The 22,439-nt window shown below is 45.0% G+C and overlaps 1 protein-coding gene across 3 annotated transcripts in view; it reads left to right on the top strand.

Annotated features, from left to right (window-relative positions):
* The window catches only part of GRIP2 (glutamate receptor interacting protein 2), a 314,019-nt gene that overhangs the window by 119,539 nt on the left and 172,041 nt on the right, over positions 1 to 22,439 (top strand). The window lies entirely within an intron of this gene.

The raw sequence follows: 22,439 nt of genomic DNA, 5'->3' as shown, positions 1-22,439 counted from the left end.
GATCCGAACAGCACTCAGTACTTTCATTTTGCCCTTATCTTCTCACCTTGAAAAGTAACTAAAGTAACTAACAAAGTGGCTTTCCTTCTGCTCTGGTTGTGGGCATTTGAAATTCTTCAGAGGACAAAGGAGTTTGCAAGTCTAAACCTTTTTTTCTTTTTTTTGGTGACAAGCAAGTTTGTCTGGGTAATGGATAAATGCTTGTGCCTTGAATGAACAATAAAGAAATAGAGAATTTGCTTAACTACATAAAGAAATAAACCTCCTAGCACCCCACTGTAAAATGGCAATGAATTGCATGGGTGCCTCCACGCACTGCATAGCTGTAGGGAACCCATATATTATGCTGTCAGGATGAGTAATACTCTGTTTTGGTAGGAACAACAGGAGTCATTCATTACTTCAAGAGCTCTTTTCAAGCTGACAAGGTGGTAGCCTGTGCTTGCAATAGCATCTTCCAAAGCTGAAAATACTTTCCTTGTGCTATCAGAAGAGATTGGGAACCTAAAGAGCTTCTTCCTGCAGAATTGGCATTGGCATTTTTCGTAGGGTGAGCACATTGCTGGCTCTCCCACAAGTCTTTGGTGGAGAAATAGATAGTTTAAGGATTATTGCTGTGTTTGCAACCTCACCACAAATCCTGATTTAAAGGCAATATTCTCAGAAGTGAATTATGAAACAAATGGCATGGAGTGGCAAAGGGCAGCAGACATTGCAGTTACTTTAGAATTTTAGACATGTTTTATCCTCTGGCTATAAGTGAAAATGTACTTGAGGACCTCACCAGTAATTTAGGAGGGATAAGAATGTTTAGCTTGGCAGATGCTTTTTGAGAAGCGCTGTGTTGCAGTACATTGAACTGAGAGTCCAGAAAATGGCAGTGCCCAAAGTCAGTGGTGGCTCTTGAATGCTCTCCTCTGCTGCAGACCCACAGGCAGGATGAAGCCACCTGTGCAAGGAGGGGATGCAATAGCAACCCCAGCCAAGAAGCGGAACAGTGGATCTGTTTGAGAGGAGGAGTTGAACTGGTGTACACGAAAGAGAGAGAGCACCTCATCTTCAGGCAGTGCCAATTAGTCCCTTGCTTGCAAGAAAACCAAAGTAATAAATAATGAATTAGCCTCTATTAATATTCTAGGCATGTATTTGCTGAAACCCCCAAGTAGTTTTTTCTGGCTCTGCTAGCTCTCTAGTGTCAATGCACAAAAGCTTCACAAATGTCTTTGCACATTCAGCTTTGCCTGGAACAACAATCCTGATGGCTTCAGTAGTCCTGAGTCTGAGTAAAAGGCATGTGGTGTGTCTCACTGTCTTTCCTCTGCCCGCACTGGTGCTCTCAGGTGCCTTGTGTCTCTCTAATGTTTGTCTGTGTTTATTATTACCTCTAGAAATGGGAAGATACTTTGAATGATGCTCTTTGAGGCTGCTCACTCAAATGAGAAAAATTGAGTTCTCTTTGACTCATCTTCCACCTTTCATTTTTCTGGTACTGAAATATTCTCCTGAACTAATTCTCTACAGTCAGATTTGCTGTCCTTTAATGCCTGAAAATGGGACTTTAGATGTTGAAATATTATTTTTTCTTTATAAATAATACATTTGGAGTCCTTGACATGAGTTGTGCCACCTTAGCCTTTAAGCCACAGTCAGTTTGTTTTTCAGAGCGTTGTTTTTGTTTTGTTGGCAATTGTTAAGTTTGAAAGTGTGGCTTTTTCAAAAGCAAAACCCTGAGATTCTCACATCATTGCTTGCCTTTAGGAACTGCAGATTTAAAAGCAACACCACATTTCGTGAGACTTCCAGAAAATCCTAAGGCTTGGCTGCTCTGGGAATACCCTTAGATTTTTAATTTGCCAGGTTAAGTACTGACAGTCTTCCAAGTGCTGCACTGCATCCATCAGGAATGAATTTTAAGAGGCTTCTAGGGATTTTTTTTGTTGTTAAGGCTTGCAAATATAAACTCTCACGTGGGAAAAGCATGTCCAGTCAGCATCAGAGAAAGAAACAAAGCCATGCTGGAGACCTGCAAATTCACTCTGAGCTGGCCTGCACTACCTGAATATCGATAAGTTCCTTGCAATGATTTTTCTCTTCCGTGGGCAACTGTTGTTCCATCTCAGTCAATGCCACAATCCCTTTGGGCATCGCTGGAGCACAGACGTCAGCCTTGTCTGCCACCTCTGCATTTGTTATGTAAGAGTGTTCAAGTTCTGCAGTCAGGAGCTGTTTTCCTTGATGTTGAACAAAAACTGAAGAAAGCCCCCTTCTCAGTGGCTTTGTAAAACCAGTTTTTCCTAGATAACTAGATTCAGTCACAAGGTTTCAATAGGGACGACTTGAATGCAGAAGGCTGTGTTGCTGGTTTCCCCTCTGCTTGTTTATTTTCAGCTGCCTGGTATTAGGTCATTTGTCAGCTGCCTTCATTGCATGTGGCATCACGTTTCTCATGCTGTCATGTACTATCAGAGGTGGCAATGGCTGTGCTAAGAGCAGAGCAACAGCCTTGGTGTGTTTGAACTGAACTCTACTCAGCCCTGGTGAGACCCCACCTGGAGTACTGTGTCCAGTTCTGGAGCCCCTATTACAAGAGGGATGTGGAGGTGCTGGAATGTGTCCAGAGAAGGGCCACGAGGATGATCAGAGGGCTGGAGCACTTCTCCTATGAGGACAGACTGAAGGAGTTGGGGCTGTTCAGTCTGCAGAAGAGAAGGCTCCGAGGTGACCTCATTGTGGCCTTCCAGTATCTGAAGGGGGCCTACAGGAAGGCTGGGGAAGGACTTCTCAGGATCTCAGGTAGTGATAGGACTAGGGGGAATGGAATGAAGCTGGAGGTGGGGAGATTCAGGCTAGATGTGAGGAGGAGGTTCTTCACCAGGAGAGTGGTGAAACCCTGGAATGGGCTGTCCAGGGAGGTGGTCGAGGCCCCGTCCCTGGAGGTGTTTAAGCCCAGGCTGGATGAGGCTCTGGCCAGCCTGATCTAGTGTGGGGTGTCCCTGCCCATGGCAGGGGGGTTAGAACTAGATGATCCTTGTGGTCCCTTCCAACCCTGACTGATACTATGATACTATGATTTAGTGTGTGACTGAACCGCTGTGGTTTAAGTGAGGATCTCTTCAGCACCTCTGGGAGATCTGCATGTGCTTTGGGATTTGTCCAGGAATTTTGTCCCATCCATGAAATGACCTTTGTGCTGCAAAGCATGGCCCATTGGGTCTTGGCATTTGGATCTATGTAATGGCTTCATCTTGTATGAGCTGTACTTTCTTCATTCTAGGCTTAAGAAACTTTTATGATAAAACTCCTATTCCCAATACATAAAGTGGTTGTTTCTCTTTTATGAAAGACAGTATATAGAAAATAAATCTCCTTGTGTTACGTTCCTGATCATTAATTCTACTGCCCAAAGTGCTGAAACGTGCTGTGGACCAGCCCCTTGGGTCATTTCTCAAGACACAGAGGCAGAAAATGTTCTCAGAGGTTTCATTTTTTCTTTTTCCTCGTGTCTGTGACTAATCCCTTTGCAGGTATGCAAACCTGGAGGTCTTCTCTGGGTTTTGGATGCAGCAGAAGGAAAGCTCATATACTGCAGAGAAATACCTGGGAAGAGTTAGGTCAGATGACAAAGAACACACGAACAGTGTGCAATTGTGGAATGTGCTACAAATATTGTGCTGTGTTCTTCTGTATATTTGTATGTATATTTCTGCCCTGGGGAGAGCAGAACTATTGCTTCTGTGATGCCTGGGAACTTACATTCACCTTCAATGGAAATTATAATTCCTGAATCATTTTAATCCTGTTGAAATCTGGAGTGACTAGGAACCTAAATTCATGCTGAGGGGAAGCTTCAACCCACCACAATATGGTAGAGTGTGACACTGTCACCTTCCTTCCCAGATGAGATGTGGAGGTAGATATGAATACTTTGTGCTCTGTCCGCAGCTCCCCATCAGCCCATCCGTAGAGAGGAAAGAGCTTCTTAGTTTCATAGTTTCATAGTTTCATTCAGGGTTGGCAGGGACCACAAGGATCATCTAGTTCCAACCCCCCTGCCATGGGCAGGGACACCCCACACTAGATCAGGCTGGACAGAGACTCATCCAGCCTGGTCTTAAACACCCCCAGGGATGGGGCCTCGACCACCTCCCTGGACAACACATTCCAGGGTTTCACCACTCTCATGGTGAAGAACCTCCTCCTCACATCTAGCACATCTGATGCTGCAGGTTCATTGCACTCCTAGCCCTTGCCACTTAGCTGGCTGAATGTCATGACACATAGCTGTTACTTGTCGTTGGATAAATTGGGGTGCAGAAACTTTGTAATGAGAGGACAGATCTGAAATTTCAGCTCTTTGTATTTGCATCTGTATGTATGGTGTTAGCTCAGGTTGCTGAGAGGGCAATCCGGTCACCTGAGGAGCTTTCACTGATAACTTGGCTCACAGCTATACCTGACATGCAGGTGTGGGCTATTGAGGCACACAGATTTTGGCTGTACCTGTTAGGAAAATGTGTTTTGTCTTTTGGTACTTAAGCATGCCCTTGTGGTATCATCTGAAGTCATTTAGATGTTGAGACAGCATCTCTTTAAATAATTAAAGTTATATAAGTCACTTCTAAGTGTCTAGTCCTGCAAACACAGAAACACATAATATTGCAGGTTCATAAAATGTTGTACCCTTGTAAGATTTTGGATTTTTTATAGACATAACTTGAAGCCAGGTAGGAGAGGAACCTGTAGCATATTTTACAAGGGCCATTAAACAAGTTTTGATTGTGAAAATCTCATTCACACATCAAAGATCAGACTTGCATTTAATACCGAGGTTCTGGTCAGTTCCTGTATTTGTTATGCCTCAATTATACAGTGACTGCTTTCTGTCCTGAAGGTCATGGGTCCAGTGATTCATCAAGTCGTCTACTGAGTGTCTCTGTGGGTTGCATTGTCTTGTAAAGACACAGGCCTGAGAGAACAGGTCTCTCTCAATTGCTATTGTAGCTCTTAGGCATAATTTTTGGGGGGAGGAGAAAAAAAAAGGCATTTTAAAAATAATGAAGTCTTTGATTTCTTGAGATGTACAGAGACTGATCCAGCTATTTACTGAGGCATCACAAGATCTGCAGGCTTAAAAAGCATTTATCTGATTTGTAAAATGAATGTGATCTAACACATTTGGGCAGTGTTCAGTTTTCATCCAAGAGTATTAGTATAATGGGTCCTCCTGACAGGACAAGAGAATGTCATGCATGCCTCTGTGAGAGAAGAGAAGGTCACTTTGTATGAAGGATTCAGAACTACCTAACTCTTCCTGTGTACAGAGATAAATCTCTCATCTGGTCATTTGTCTTGAACGAATAAAAGAGGGGGAGAGATTTAGGGATTTTCTGATCTAGATTTCATATGAGCTATTTTAGCCAATAGCTTTGCCTACAGCAGATAAACAAGAAAAGTGGATTGGGTTTGTGGCTGGTTTTGGTTGTGGTGGGGTTTATCCTCCTTCCCTCCTTCCCTCCTTCCCTCCTTCCCTCCTTCCCTCCTTCCCTCCTTCCCTCCTTCCCTCCTTCCCTCCTTCCCTCCTTCCCTCCTTCCCTCCTTCCCTCCTTCCCTCCTTCCCTCCTTCCCTCCTTCCCTCCTTCCCTCCTTCCCTCCTTCCCTCCTTCCCTCCTTCCCTCCTTCCCTCCTTCCCTCCTTCCCTCCTTCCCTCCTTCCCTCCTTCCCTCCTTCCCTCCTTCCCTCCTTCCCTCCTTCCCTCCTTCCCTCCTTCCCTCCTTCCCTCCTTCCCTCCTTCCCTCCTTCCCTCCTTCCCTCCTTCCCTCCTTCCCTCCTTCCCTCCTTCCCTCCTTCCCTCCTTCCCTCCTTCCCTCCTTCCCTCCTTCCCTCCTTCCCTCCTTCCCTCCTTCCCTCCTTCCCTCCTTCCCTCCTTCCCTCCTTCCCTCCTTCCCTCCTTCCCTCCTTCCCTCCTTCCCTCCTTCCCTCCTTCCCTCCTTCCCTCCTTCCCTCCTTCCCTCCTTCCCTCCTTCCCTCCTTCCCTCCTTCCCTCCTTCCCTCCTTCCCTCCTTCCCTCTTTCATGCCTGGACTTCAAACTTTATTTTACCAAGGGCAGAAAAGCATCTGGATACTTGGGTACAATCTTGAGTATTTATATTTAGTCTTTTTGGTTTGCTTATCAAAATAATTTTGCAGTGGTTTAGTTATGGGATATAAATAAGTACTCTTACCATGGGAAAACACTGGATATTAAAAAGCTCTTGAACTGAGCAGGGAAATGCATAACAGGAATTAATGGCAGAGAGAGAGAGCCTCATGAATCTATGGCAGAAGGGCGATGAATGTGAATGTTTTAAAGAGTAATCTTAAATCATTGCTGAAACTAAAGAGGTGAAGAATAGAGTGAGTGAAGTTCCCACGTCTCAGTACCTTCAGCTCATGATTGAATGTCTTTCTGAATGGTGTTTTCCAGGAAATTATGCACGGCTAAACTCACTTTAAAGATAACTGGGCAAAAAAGTAATAGTCTGGTAGAAGAGTTGTCACCAGTGACTGAATGATGCCTCCTGGCCGTAGCTGTTAGGAGTTGAAGCAGTTGGGGACTTGGTACATGGTGAACTGTGATGTGAAAGACATTTTCTTGTCAAGTTTCCAGGACTTCTGTATGGCTTGAAATAACAGGTGCAAGCTAGCTCTGCAGAGGGGGTGACTTTTTCACATTAAGAAAAAAAAAGAAGAAAAAAAGAGTTGAGTTGGATGAGAGAGAGATTTGGATGGTGTGATTAAGAGGTGGTTAATTTATGAAGATGAAATATGAATTATATCAATATTAATTTTATTAAAATGATTACTAACAGATGACTCACTATTTTATATACAAATTCTAGTGCACGATTGTGAAATACATCCCATAAGTGGTTTAGTATTTGCAATTTGACCCCAGAATTAATTTCAATTAAAGGAACAAAGGATGCAATTCCACCACTTGTCCACCAGGCGGCGACGGGACAGGACTCTGGCGGCTGCTCAAATATATACAGAGAGTATTACAATGTGTCAAAGGCTTGAACTAGCAATGTTACGCTGCTAGGCATGGGTGCTTTGAACTGAATGTTGGTGAGTGGAAAGCGCATGGAAGGTACACTGTGTCCTTTGCTCGCAGCGAGGTTAGTTGCTAGGCTGCGGCAGAGAGGCTGGTGGGAAACCTTGTTCCTCCCGCGGCAGCGGAAAGGGGGCAGAACATGGGCTAGCCGGTAAGCAGGCTCCCTTCACAGGAGACAGGCAGCTCCCTCCGAACGGGCAGGGAGCGGTCCTGCAGGGCCGGCCCAGCAGGGCTGGTTGGGCTGCCTCCTGGATGGCGTTGGCTCTCGTGGCAGTGGCTTTTGGGGCCGGTGAGGACGGCCCCAGTGAAGAGGTGCGGATGTGTGGAGCAGTGGCTTCCCCTTTGCTTGTCTTGAAGGAGTGGGCAGGACCCCCTCAGAGTGGTCCTGGCTTTGGAGCACAGGCATGGATGGTGCTATGGAGCTAGAGCTAATCCGAGTTGTGAATTAAACCTGATAAGCCTGCAGTAATCACTTATGCTGGGGTCACACTTCAAATCTGAAGTGCATCATTATTTATGACATTTTCTCGAGATCCCCTATTTTACAAATATTTAATATTAGAGTTTTATTTAATACTGTAATGATTTGTTGCTTTGCATCGAGATCCTCTAACAGAAAATCTCATATAGGCAGGGGATGTCATGAAGGGAAGTCCTGCCTGGTAGAAAAACAATCTGGTCTGCCACAGCTAGTATAGTGATACTGTGATACTGTGATCTGTCCCCGAGGATGTGTCAGTGGAAAGATGCAGTGAAAGTAGAAGGAAAAGAACATTAGATGCTTGGCTAGTACCTGAGTTTTATGCTTGTACATAAGTGATAGTTTGTTGTGGTTTTGGTTTGTTTGTTTGGGTTTTTTTTCCCCCCCTTCCCATTGTTATTTGAAGGACTCTTATTTCACTCTTGCATGGGAGAGCTGCAAATACTCTTTGCCAAGTACACCGAGGTGACATCACCAGGCTGAAGAATGAACCCTTTTGTAGGCTAGGAGAGGTTCTCTTGCTACCTCTAAAATGTTTCATGTGCAATTTTAAAGTGGAGCACTGAAGTTTCTCTCTTCTTCCTGAGAACCATTATGTTGAACTCCAGTATTTTTTTCACCGAGATGCTCCCTTGAGGAGCTTTGCTGTCAAACTATCAAGTCTCTGCTTTGCTTGCTGTGGTAATCCCTTCTGCCAATTCTTGGGGGACACGTGGATCTGAACATTGTCAGAAAGGACAGTGATATGTATTAGTGGAAAAGGCTTCTGACAGAGCAGCAGGTGTTGCTCAATATAATCTTCCCCATGGAAGTGAAGAAGAGCTTGGTGCCTGCAGAAAATGATGAGATAGCAGTTACTGGTGGAGACCAGTGCTGTCCTATCCCAGACATCTATGCAAGTACAGCTCCCTCTTACAGCCTCATAGAGCAGGTGTTGATTGAGGTAGATATGTGAATATGTGCTGGGTAGGAGTGACTGGGACTGAAGGCAGGGGTAGAGAGCACTAGTTTCCACCTAGTTTCCATCTAGATTTGTCCAGTTTTCATCTTTGTTATCATACAATGACGTGTGATTGCTGTGTAAGAAGGGATGATGAGCTAAGTCACCCTTTGATTCAGTCTGCTGTGTGTTAACCTGCTACATCAACACAATTCTGTTGATCAATTGTTAGCACTGATGCAGTGAAACTCCTCATCCTTCAGGAGCAAATAATCACTTTTCTGTTCCCCGTGGGTGGTGTTGGCTGCCTGTCACACCATACCTCATTGCTCCTCGTTAGGCCTGCGTTTTAGTGGATTTTGTCTTATGAGACTTGGCATCGAGGTATTGCCGTGATGGAAATAGTACAAATCCTTCAGGCAGGTACAAAAGTTCACCTGGAAAGTGATGATACTGAAACCAAGTGAGAAATTTTGTCCCTGCAAAATGAAAAATTGAGAAACTCGAATCTCTACATCCAACCCATCTCATGTGAAGTTGCAGGCACAGGGTCCAGCTTCCTTCCGCCTCTGAACTGTGCAACAGAGGACCACCTTCCCAGTGATTATTTGTACACACAGCCCTGGAGCTAGGTATTTGTACCAGTAGGATCCTAATGCTGGATAAATAATTGCTTTTTGCAAACACTGCCTGCTGACTGTATGGCACAGCCACACTATATCAATCTGACAATATAACTGCAGCCGTGGAAGACTACTTAAATACAGCTGGCAAAGCAAGCACACCCTTAGGAAGGTATAACTAACTGCACAGATAATGGTATCAGGTAACTATACCCACAGGAGAGCATAAACATACAAATAATAGCCACAATGTAAGTATGATATAGAAGTCAGAGGGTCTCAATATTGATATAATAGCAGTAGGGTATCTTTACTCAGAGGAGTGACTAACAGCTGCAGCCTACCTCCAGCCACAGGAGAGGGGAGCTCAGAGAGTTACAGTGTGATATATAACCCTCCTAGCAACACGAGATCACCTGTATGTGGCCAGAGCAGCATTTGAATTTGAAACTTGAAGGACAGGCAATTAACTGCAGAGTGGGTCTGCTCCGAGGAAGCAGAATGCTGGGGAGAGGGGAGTTGTGTTTTAGCACAGGAGGATGATGGATGGAGTAGATTGGGCATGAAAGTTGCTGCTTTCCTTTTCACCTTCCCAGGAATTCAATCAGAAAACATAATTTTCAGGTGAAATGCCAATGTCCTCAAAGAGAGAAGTGTCCCAACATGTGAAATGGCGATGGGCCCATCCAGATGCAAAGCAACAACATCCTGCTCTGTGTGCTGAGTAGAGGGTTAGCAGCTTATGCCAGAAAGAAGGGGCTGGGAGAGCAGAGAGAGTCAAAAGCAGCACTTTGTGCAGTGACAAACAGCAAACATAAAGGCAAACTGCAAAAATAATATCTCAACTTGATCTTTCTTTTTCTCCCCCCCCCGCCCCAAGCTGGTCTAATTGACCCTCTAAAGGTAGATATCTCTATTTTTCTTTTATTCCCATGCCTCCTAAAACTAAAAAGATAAATAAAAATCATTGCCAATTACCCTTTATTTCTGTATAGCTCTACAGCAACAAAACCACCTGAAGAGACAGCAGAAGATAAAATTCTTTCCTGCTGCCTGCCATGTTAGATTGAGCCTGGTGCTGTGTTCTCTGAGCTGTGTTCAGACAGAAATTGGATTGAGTAAAATAATATGAGTGCTGTCTCCTCTAGATGTCCACATGGACTTTTTGTCTTTCCTAAGATCATAGTATCATAGTATCAGTCAGGGTTGGAAGGGACCATAAGGATCATCTAGTTCCAACCCCCCTGCCATGGGCAGGGACACCCCACACTAGATCAGGCTGGCCAGAGCCTCATCCAGCCTGGTCTTAAACACCCCCAGGGACGGGGCCTCAACCACCTCCCTGGACAACCCATTTCAGGGTCTCACTACTCTCATGGTGAAGAACCTCCTCCTCACATCCAGCCTGAATCTCCCCACCTCCAGCTTCATTCCATTCCCCCTAGTCCTGTCACTACCTGAGATCCTGAGAAGTCCTTCCCCAGCCTTCCTGTAGGCCCCCTTCAGATACTGGAAGGCCACAATTAGGTCACCTCGGAGCGTTTGACAGTGGAAGGGGAATGACTTAGCTTTAAAATAGAATCAGTTTAATGCAGTGCTGATCAGTGTACTGTTTAAGACAAGACACTGGGTTTTGGAGTAGGGTTTTATGATTTATTTATTTTTTTTTTGTTTTTTGGAAGATGTGGATTATCAAAACCTACAACTGAGTGCCTAAGGAGCTGCCCAGGCCATAGTGTTTCCAAGGCTGGCAAATCACCTGGCTTATTTCTGAGAAGTTGCTCTTATCAGTTCTGATTTTTAGGAGCAGAGAGCCAAATAAATTCCTTGATTCCTTTGGAAATGTAGTATAAATATGTAATGATTAGACTGGTTTTCCTTTGTCCTTGGTGCAGTGAGAGCTGTCTGAATGCTAAGGCAGCTCTGTACAATTGGCTGCCTGGAACAGACAGGTGATCATCTAAGAGAACATTGTACCCCATGAATGGCTCATTGGAAATCTAAGAATAATCTCCATTATAGAGGTAAGCTGCAGTGTCTGCCCCTTGTACCTTATACTCTGCAAGCAATAGGATCAGGAAACCCTTGAGGCTCAGTATTAAATTCCTGCAGGGAGCAGGGATACAGGCACAAAGTGCAAACCCCAAATGAAACGTGAGGTAGATTTTCTGCTTGAAGCTTCACTTACAGCAGGAAGGATGTGCACTATTCCCTGAAGAAAGCTTCTTTGGGAGGGTGTCTCATTAGCCATGCCTAGTCCCCTTTTTAAAGTTCAACCTGGGAGCCTTTCCTGATTTAAAGTGACTGGAAAGCATCATGCTGGTGGGTTGGGCATGAGTAGTAAGAAGCCCTACAGGTAGAAGGAAAGGCCATCAAGAAGGGGAGGGAGGAGGGGAGTGATGCTGAGCACAGAGAGATGTCAGCTACATTATTCACTGATTTCCTTCAGGCCAGCTGCAAGGCTTGGTTTTGCTCTGCTGCACTCAAAAATCACTGTGGTGAGTGCTCTGCTCCATCTCCCAGCCAATTTAACAATGTCAATGGATAGATTTACCAGATGGTATCAGACTACCAATGTCTGACAGGACCTCATAATCACAGTTTAGATTGGTTGAAACCAAGGTTTCTGGAGTGACACAAAGCACTTACATTTATTGGTTACACAATCTGGTTGGGGCTAGTCCTAATTAGAGTCCTGAACAGGTCAGCACCTGCAGAAATGAGGCAGACTTGAGGACACATCTGTTAAAAGAGCCAGCAGAGGACTTTTAGGGGTCCTCTTCCTCGGTGGTATGGATATTTTAACCTTACTGCAGTCTTGGCCCTTCCTCTAACAGGAACCATTATTGATGATGGACAAAGACTTTTTGAGAAAAGATTGTTTCAGAGCTCTGTGAGAACAGCAATCAAAGCAAGTCTACACTACTCATAAAAAATTACCAACCTGTTGGGAGTGTCTCCCAGAGTGGGCAGTTTCTCTTGTTCATTTCAGGAATTTGGGTGCTGTGTTCATATGGAATTGCTCTCAGGTTGGCAGAGAGGACTATTGTCCTTTAGAGGGTGATTGAAGACATGCCATCCAATGCCTAATTGTGGTGTTTTGAACCTTCTGACACTTCTCTTGCTCCTCCCATGGGAGGGTTGCCCTGTAATGAGCACAGAAGAACTGAAGCTGAAGAGAATGTGAACACAAAAGGGGAGCACATGAAGAGAAGATGCTTCATTTAGCAAATTAGCTTATATAGCTCAACCCTGGTAGGTCTAGGAACCTCTTTCTTTATTTTGGTTACAGATCAAACACACTCTACTTTCCAATGAACCCCACAGTGGCCCTTTGGTCACTGATGATGCACAACTGATATTGGCAAGGCTATTCATCAGGGCTTTTGTGGGGATGTCTTCTGTAGCTCACAGGGTCCTGTCAGGTGATGGTGTCTTGCCAGCCTATCTGACAATCTCCACTCAGTGACAGTAGATTGGGATGGTCATTAGTCCTCTTATCAACAGTCCTGGCAGGCTGTGCATGAAGTACTTTATGTGGAGTGTAAACTCCCTTCCTGTACCTGGACAAGGCTCTTCCAGCGTGGGTAAAGGTACAAAGGCAAGCTGCTGCCGTACTGCTGGGGAAATTGTGCTGGCCTGGCTGTGCTCAGCAGATAACCCTATCACCTTTCCCCTGAGAAATGGGTAGAAAATTCATAAAACAGTTGCTTGGCTTTCTGGCACTAATGAGGTGAGTGCTCCTCTGTGATCCTGTGGTGTGAAAATAGTGAAATGCATTGATGCACTCTGGTGGTACGTACCATCTGGAGATGTGCTCAGCTGCCCTGCAGTCTGCTGCTGCTGCAGACACCCATTAACCTAGTTCACTGTGGGGCTCTGCATGTGTTCCATATTCTTTCAGTGGCTGATACAGTCCTGAAAAAAGGAAGGGAATAACATAATGACATTTTTTTTTCAGTGACTTAAACATTGCTCTGAGAAACTGAGATTTTTGGAGGCTTGACCACACTGCAGTGAAGCGCTTCACTCTTGCTGTGGTGCTACTAAATTGTCTTTTCCCTTTGAATCCCAAAGTAACACAATGGAAAGTGAAAAGCCAGCTTGAATGCCCATTGGTGCTAACAGTGTACCAAGAAGATGTAGGTATCTGTGAGCAGGAGTAAGCAGAGCATGCTTGCTCAGTCTGGAGTGCTTGGTAGCAAATATGTAGTTAAGATTGAGGTAGAGTAAGGAAGTCCTGAGAATGCCTTTATGCCTTTTTTTTTCCCCCCAATGGTTAATTTTCAAGCCTGTTAAAGTGAGTGGAAGTTCTTAGCATGACCTGTGCCTCCAAGCATTTTGCTACTCCAGCGTTATTTGTTCAGCTCCCCATAGCAGCTGCCGCTGTAGACTTACTCCATATAGTTTGTTGTATTTTGTTTGGATCCAACTGACAAGGTCTGTTGCAATTTTGTCTTTACTGCACTTATTCTTAGGGATTAAGGAGTTCAATATGCTTTCATTTAGTTAATGACCAGAAATTGTGCATTATAAGGTTTCAGTTCCCAAATTCCATCCTACGATACTTTTTTTTTTCCACAGCAGTCAGCTGCTTTGTGTCCGTTTAACTTTCAAAGAAACATAATAACAGTTTAATGGTAATGGTGAAGCAGTTGTACTCCATTAAATCCACTCATCTCTTCCTTCAGATTTTCAGCATTGCACATTTTACTTGACTCTGACTACCCTTTCACAACCACTCTCGCTCAAGGCCATTTCAGAATATCCCACCTCGACCCATACATGGTCTGTGACGGTGATGGCCCAAACTTTGCCAACAAAAAGAGGCAGTCAACAGTAAACTTGTAGCTTTCCTTTCCAAAGAAGGAAAAATGCTCTAAACAAGAGGTTTGTATGGAGCTCCACAGACCTTCCCTCCATACACCTTGGAGAAATGCCTGGTAGATGGATATATTGGTCAAGATCAGGCTGAGGAAAACCCAGAGAGACTGCTTGGGGATGTCATATATGCTTGCTCTGTTCTTGGTCTTCACTGGATGTCCTCTTGCGCTGAAGACAGCATGCCAAGCTAGTCAGAGCCTTAGTCTGGATCAGTGTGGCTGACACTACATCACCTTTGTTGCTACTGTGAAGCCTGAGATATTTTTTCTACTGATGATTGAGTTTAGGATTTCTTAAATAACTTCTCATTTAAAAAATAATTTTGCTCATTTACTGTTGCCTCTGAATAATGATGACCCTCTCCACCTCAGCTGGCCTCTTGGTGGCACTCAGCTACACTTCCCTCTTACTCATTGTGGTGGGAGGCAACAGTAATGTTCAATTAATCTCAAAGTGCTGGAGGTTTGGTGAACTGGTACAGGATTGAGTAGTGCAAAGCCATTGTTTAGATGTTAAGTCCTTTGTAGTTGGTAGCAGTTCTTAGGAGGAACCCGGGAAAAAGGGGGAATTTGTGTCAGTCAGTAGCTGTTTTCATCAGCACCTTAAAAAGAAAAACCTACACTAAGCCTACCTGAAAAAAAAGCAGATGCAATTTTTTTTCCCCCCATATAAATTCTGTTCATCCACTTTTGTCTTTGCTTTCTGTTACCAAGTTGTTTTTTTGTTGTTTTCCAGCTGCCCCAAATACAGCCCTGCTTTAGCTTTGCAGCCTCTTTTAAACTGAGGTCTTCTTAGCACTAATACCCCTGCATTCTTTTAATTGGAAATACTGCTGTTGCCATAAAAAGTTGCCCTGAAAATTATCCTCTGACTCAGAGGCTGTCCTTTGTGAAGGCAAGCTGAAAAGCTAAGGATATATCTACACAAGGATAGGAAATCTGCATCATGAATTGCCAATGTTCTAGCACAAGAATGTAAGTGAACACCATAATCAATGTTTCAAGGGATTTGTTGCTGAATTGGTGCTTTTTCAGTCTAGGTCACTAGCTTATTTGCAAGAAAAGATCCTCACCATAATGTGGCTGTTGGGTGGTTAATGTGAAATGCCATGGTGGTCTTCTTTTGTTCTCTCATAGACATACTGGCAGGAGAGCCAAAGAACTGAGAGGGAGAAAAATTTTGCTTCTGGAGACCAGCACTGGCTGTGGCAGGTGAGGCATCAAGGCTTTGTCTTGCAGCTGCCTCTGCCACACGTGCTGTAGGGTAAAGTCTGTCTCTACATGTTGCCTGCCCAGTGGAGTTCTTGCACACTGAAGTTGATTTTGGTGTTAAAGAGAAGAACTAAGAGCTCTCAAGCTCTTAGCATGGTATGGATGAAGGGAAAACACCCTCTCCTGCACTTTGGCTTTGAGAAGAGTAGTGGGAGCCTAGCGCTACTGAGGAAGAGCAAAACAGCGAAGAAAAGCAGAGGGATTTGACTCACTGGTTGGTCTCATTCTTCAGTACTTTTGTGGCCTTTCAGTTAATTTGTCTTGAAGCTCTCTGCCACATGAGGGAAAATTATCTTGAAGGCCAGGAGAGGTGTCTTGCCTGGGCCCCTCTGGAGAAGAAGGTCACCAGTAATGAAGGTGGCTGTTCCAGCTTGTCACCTTAGCAGATCTCCATGAAGTCAAAGGTCTTGTCCTTCTTTTGCTGGTGCTCAGTGATTTGTGTGCTGTGTTACCGGCCTGAAGCCAAGGTACATTTTGCTGCATGCAGTTTTATGTAGTACTTCTGAGATGCTGGGAGACAGTTATCCAACCCAGTTTTCCTTCTAATGTTCATTTCTGCATGAAGATAAAAAGTGTTTTCTAGGATTCCCATGAGGACCAATTTAGAATTTAGTTTTGACTGAATTAGTTGGATGTATGTAAATAGAATCCAGCACTTAAGAGAAACCCAGATGAAAGACACTTTCAGGAGGGCTTGGGGCAGACATTGTCAGTTAGCCTGCAGCAAGCACCTCAGAGCAAATCCTGAACTTCTCCCTTTTATTGTAGTTTATTCCTTTCTTCATCACATCTCAGTCACTGGTGAATACTATTGCTGTGAGATGCATCTTTGTTTTGGACACTTGTGTCTTAGATCTACCTTGGGTCTGTGGCTGGCCCCTTTTATGTAGTCTTGGGCCCTAGAAAAAAAAGCTTTTGTGCCATTCCTGAAGCCCTGGTGTTTGTGAAAAACTGGAGTCATAAATATGGATGTCACAATTTGTTGTCATGAGCAGGAAGGGAGGCAAAGATTAAGGAAAACTGCTTTGATTAGCTGACTCTGTGTTGGGGGATGTGAGCCCCACATGTAGGTAGCACTGAAAAGGGAATGTGGGATGCCTCATTACCCCCCTGCTGTAAGCATGTGATTGGTGAAGAGCAGCCACCCGAAAAGCTGGTAGCCCAGGCAGGGCATAGTGTGTAGGCAGCAGATGTAAATGGAGCAGGGGCTGTAAGTACAGGTGAGGTTGTGAAGGACTGCATGGTCCTGCATCTCCATCATACAAGGCAGGAGTTCAGTGTCTGGCAGTCAGTTCACACCTCGGATCAGTAAGCTTGCAGCACCAGGCTCCACTCCAGACACATCTCCTGTGAATGGCTGAAGAAGGTGACTTCCAAGGGCTCAACTCTATTCCTCATGCTAGGAGCCCTAATTACAGTCTTCTTGATGGGTAGTTATTCTTCATCTGGGTCATAACATAACTGTATCACTGCTTTTCTATCCAAGCCCACCTACTAACCTTCCTTTGGGAAGCCATGACCTCTGCAAAAATTACCTGCAGGGCTGTAGCTGGAAGGGGTTTGCGACCATTCCAGCAAACAGGCAGTGCTTGCTGCCCATGCGGCAGGGCCATGTCCACCTGTATCACCAGAAAACACTTTGCATATCCCACATAGTGAAAAGCAGGGGAAGGAGAGCTACAGAAACCAAGAGGGCTTTTGGGAACAGAGTCCTGGGGATGCTGACAACAGTTCATATAGTCCCGTTCCATATGAGTGAAGCGACTGCTGTGCTTGCAGTGCAGGTTTGGTGCTATGCAACCACAGCTTTGGGCTTGCACCAGTGGTAGTGAGAGAGATCTTCTTGCAACACAGACAATGTGGCTGTGGTTTCTCCCTCATACAGACAAGAAGCAAATGATGAGTTTAGGGTTCTTCTGGAGAAATAGGTTTTTCTCTCCTTCTAAGCAGCTGCCCTGTTTCCAGGTCTTTTTCACCCTTTCACCCTGTTACATGGGTGTATAGTGTGTACAAGGAGCCTGTTGGTGGTGAAATGAATTAATTGCAGTCTTTTTTTTCCCATATTTAAATTATTTTTTCTGTTAGAATTGAGTTTCCTGAGCTTGGATTTCGCTCTTTTCCAGATCTGCCTGTGTGTCTTGCCCCATAATTTTCATTTGTTGAGTGTGCCCTGTCCCACTGGGCCAACCCAGGCAGCAATAGAGCTTTTCCTTGCACAGGATCTCCAAGCACACAGGAAGCAATGTCTTGGGAGTAGGGGAAGGGATAGTGGTGTGTGCACTTATTGTTGTGTTTCTGCAAGTGGAGGCAACTAGACAGCATAGTGGACATCATCAGGACCTGAGAGAGATTCTTTCACTCTGTGGCAAGCACAAGCAGCTGGTACCATGATATTATCATTGAAAGAATGAATAAAATCAACTTGGATTTGCTCTCTTTTAAAGGTAGTTCCCTTAATATCCCCCCCTGCTTAAGATGCCCAAGGTGCTCGCCTGTACCTGAGAAGCCTCTACCATCTTCAGATAGTCCTCGCCCACCTAGGTCTTTGGACTCACATCAGGTCTCAGATGTCCTCTCCCACTGGGCTTTAGTGCTTGGAGCATCTTCAGGCTCATCCAGAAACAAACCCAGAGCACTTCACTTCGATGTGTAAAGTCTGAATTAATGAAATCACTGAATTTGTGTGTTGTGCCTCTTGGGGAGGAAGAGCGCGAGGGGAATGTGTTGGCCTATATTTAATCAGAGGGAAAATCTTGTTTAGTTGCATGCGCAGAGACAAGATTTCTCAGACTGTAAGGTCTTTGTTGCTCGAGTGCAGGGCCTCTGAACTGGCCCCTTCCTCTGTGTGGAAGGTTTTTGCTGATTTGTAAGCTACTGGCCAGAAAAAGGGCAAAACTAGAAGTGGGTAGATTCAGATTGGATGTTAGGAAGAATTTCTTCACCATGAGGGTGGTGAGACACTGGAACAGGCTGCCCAGGGAGGTGGTAGAACCCTGAAGATTCTATGATTCTATGAAAAGAAAACTTTATTTTTTCCCTTTGAATCTTGAAATGGGACACAGTCTCAAGCTGCACCAGGGGAGGTTTAGACTTGAGGTGAGGAGAAAGTTCTTCACCGAGAGAGTCGTTCGTCATTGGAATGGGCTGCCCAGGGAGGTGGTGGAGTCACCGTCCCTGGAGGCGCTCAAGAGGGGATTGGACGTGGCACTTGGTGCCATGGTTTAGTCATGGGGTCTGTGGTGACAGATTGGACTCGATGATCCTCAAGGTCTCTTCCAACCTTAGTCATACTGTCATACTGTGGGATTTAGACAAAGAAGCATCTCCCTTAGCTGTTTGTGGCTGTGTGCAACAGGAGAGCAACTCCTCAGTTCTGAGCAGTATGTGAAGTTTAATTCCTTAACAGCTGTGGAGAACTTGGCTGCTGCCATGATTAATGCTATAGAGGAGGCAAGGCGATGGGGACGATGGGACCCTGGAGTTAGATCAGGCTTTAAGTGGGGTGAGTTGAGCTGGATGCTAAGAGACCCTGTTGCTGTGGTTTCATCAGCACGTGGAACGGCTGTCTGTTAGGTTATCGCCATTAAACCACTGAAGAGAAAGAAGAGACTCTCAGTTAAAAATAGTAGATAGCCTATAATTAAAAATGTGTGCCTTCATATTTCTGCACTCATAGATTGAATTAAGGCAATAAAACCACTCTTAAACATGCACTTCATGAGGCTTTCATCATGCAGTTTATGGTTTTAATATTCCTGCACTCGGCTCTGTTTTCCTGTGTGCTTTTTATGTGCAATCTGTCTGCAGTGGTCAGGGACAAGGCACAGCCAGTGACAGTATTTGCATGTGGCTTTCTGAGCTCAGGGAAGCAGGAGCTGGCAGCCCCAGAGCTGCTTGGGGCCAGCCTGTCTGCCAGCAGATCAGGTTCTCTGTGTCTTGGCACTGTGGCGCTTTGCTAAATTATGGTCTGAGCCCAGTCTACACAAAGCATGTTTTTCCAGCAAGTTGAGCATATCAGTTGTTCAGCTGAATCTCAGCTGGACTCTCTTCACTTCACTGGAGAGGGCAGAGCACTTTACTGTCCTAATTAATCATTAATTAGAGGCACAAGGTCTTAACACGTGTTGCAGGAGCTGCTCACTATCCTGCAGGATTATCACCAAATTTATTTGTTCAACTCCAGTGTCAAGCAAACTGCAAGGGGGGAGGGAATAGGAAGGCTTAACATTCCCCCCCCTCCCCCCCCCATTTATGCCTTCCCCATACAAAAGAGCTTTGAGAGAGAACACTGTTATGCAGTAACATTGATTATTTTTCTGTGGTGCTGTCTCAAAGCAAAATAAATAAATAAATAAATGTGTTGCTGCAGTTCCTGCTCATTGTTTTGGCAGGGTTATTCTTCAAATTATTCCTCCCTGTGGAAGATCTGCTTGGGAGCTGATCCTGAATCAAAGGTAAAGGAACAGAGCAGAACTGAGAGGGACCAGGCAGCAAGTTGTTTTGTGCGTCTGCATCACTTACGGATATGGTTTCATGGCCATGGTGGAGTTACCTCAGTGGTTGAACTTGATCTTGAAAGCCTTTGCCAGCCAAAACAATTCTATGGAATTTCCTGGATTCTGCCTGGTCCCTAGTACTAGCTTGCTTTATTTGGGTAGAAACCCATTGAGATTATGATCTCAGTGTCTTCACAGTATCGCCAAGGTTGGAAGAGACCTCGAGGATCATTGAGTCCAACCTGTCACCACAGACCTCATGACTAGACCACGGCACCAAGTGCCATGTCCAATCTCCTCTTGAACACCTCGAGGGATGGTGTCTTGTAGGATGACTTGGTGCAGTCTCTTGGGGATAAATAACAATACTATGGTCTCCAAACCATCTCGGGGATGACACCCTGGCTGTTCTCTTTTGCTACTTGCAATCTGTTTTGCTGCTGCAGGAAGCTATAAATGCTTTGTTTGCCTTTTTTCTACACAGCTCCTGTAAATCTTTCCTCCCCTGCTCAGGGTGTGACTTATGGCTAGTCAGAGGGTTGGTGAAAATCACTTGAAAGGGAAGCACCAATTTGCTGGTCAAATAGCCAGTAAGTCGTTTGTTTATAAGGGCAGGGAGAAACATTCCTGGAAATCACAGCTCCATGCCTCTTAATAGTTATCCCTGTTGCTTGCGGCATAGGAGTGGTGTTGACTGTGTACTGCCCTCCTCTGGCATGGGATGGCAGATGGCGTGCCTGCAAAGAGCTGGGCTAGCAAAAGGAGGAGCAGAGGTGTGACCTCAACCCTTGATAAGAGGGCACCTGGTCACCCTGGGTGCAGACCCTCTCCTTCTAGAGTCTCTTTGAAATCTGTAAAGGTAATAGTGCTTCCTTCTTGCATAAAAATAAGCCTGCCCCATGGCTCAGCTTGGTGGCAGTCTTAAAGAGTGCAATAGTCCACAGAATTGTCAAACCTGTACCGGGGTGATGACTTCTGATATTTTCCCATGTGCAGCCTCTGTGAGGCCTTGGACCTGCCAGGTGGGACTTTGCCATGCACTAGTCTGAGGGGGAGATGTTTGCCACACATTTTCAGTTTTGGAGTGAGAAAGCCTTTGGAAGAGCAGGAGCCTGAGTCTGACTGTGCTGATGTCAGTCTGGATTTAGCTGCATTGAAGGGAATGAGGTTAGTCTAGATTGACACCGGCATAAAAGGAGGGCAGAATTAGGCTTACAGTATCTAAAAAATGTCTTAGGTTCTGATTCATCAAAGGACTTAAGTGTGGCTGAATTCCTCCTAAAGCACATATGCTAGCATTTTGCTGACAGGGGACATTTATTTTTATTCAGAAATATCAGAAAGGACTAAAAGGAACATTTTGAAATGGCTTACTTTTGACTGGAAGTATAATTGGCTCCAAATTTGGGGGCAAATGCAAGAAAATGTGTTGTAGGCTGAGAATTTCTTGTGTGCTAAACAGTGTGTTTAATTGCAGAAAGCTTCTGAGGAAAATATTGTGTCAGTTGCAATGACAACATTGCTAGCAGAGTGGTGTAATTATTAGTTTTGGTAATGAAAGAATATACTATCATTTGGAGCCCAGAAAGCTATGGATGTGATTTTTTTACACATTTTAACCTATTTCTGTATGATGTTATAATCATGACATCACAATCTTGAGACAATGCAAGCACTTGTTTGCCCCTTGTGCACCAAAATACCTCAGAGATGCAATTACCTCATGGCTACAACATTTCTGACAAGTCTCATGGCTTAAATATTGCAAGCCCTGAGCACTGATAGCTACAGAAAACATTAAATATTCACTTGCTGATACACATATTTATAACCTCCCCATTTCTCTATTGAGTGAGTGGTAGTTTTCAGGTCACCCAATACAATAGGTGTGGAGATATCTGAGGACTCAGGGATTCTTGCTTATTTGAAGTTCTGTAGTTTTCTTTTTCTTGGGCAAAATAAATACAGTAAGACATCCAAGTGCCGGGTTCTGCACATTGGCCACAGCAGCCCCATGCAGTGCTACAGAGTGGCTGGAGAGCGGCTGGGTAGACAGGGACCTGGGGGTTCTGGTTGATAGTAGGCTGAACATGAGCCTGCAGCGTGCCCAGGCAGCCAAGAAGGCAAATGGCATCCTGGCCTGTACCAGGAACAGTGTGGCCAGCAGGAACAGGGAGGTCATTCTGCCTCTGTACACTGCACTGGTTAGGCCACACCTTGAGTACTGTGTCCAGTTCTGGGCCCCCCAGTTTAGGAAGGATGTTAACTTGCTGGAACGTGTCCAGAGAAGGGCAACAAAGTTGGTGAGGGGTTTGGAACACAAGCCCTGTGAGGAGAAACTGAGGGAACTGGGGTTGCTTAGCCTGGAGAAGAGGAGGCTCAGGGGAGACCTTATTGCTGTCTACAACTACCTGAAGGGAGGTTATAGACAGGCGGAGGTTGGTCTCTCAGAGGTTTAGCCTGGAGGTTAGGAAGAAACTCTACACAGAGAGTGTGATTGCCCATTGGAATGTGCTGCCCAGGGAGGTGGTTGAGTCACCATCATTGGAGGTGTTCAGGAGGAGACTTGATGGGGTGCTTGGTTGCATGGTTTAGTTGATTAGGTGGGTTGGATAATTGGTTGAACATGATGATCTTGAAGGTCTCTTCC

The sequence above is a fragment of the Melanerpes formicivorus genome, unplaced genomic scaffold (genome assembly GCF_026170545.1).
Source record: "Melanerpes formicivorus ecotype bairdi unplaced genomic scaffold, bMelFor1.0.p_v2 SCAF_28, whole genome shotgun sequence".
NCBI classification, from domain to species: Eukaryota; Metazoa; Chordata; class Aves; order Piciformes; family Picidae; genus Melanerpes; species Melanerpes formicivorus.
Note: the sequence above shows the minus strand (reverse complement) of the source record. Positions and strands in the feature narration are given on the sequence as shown.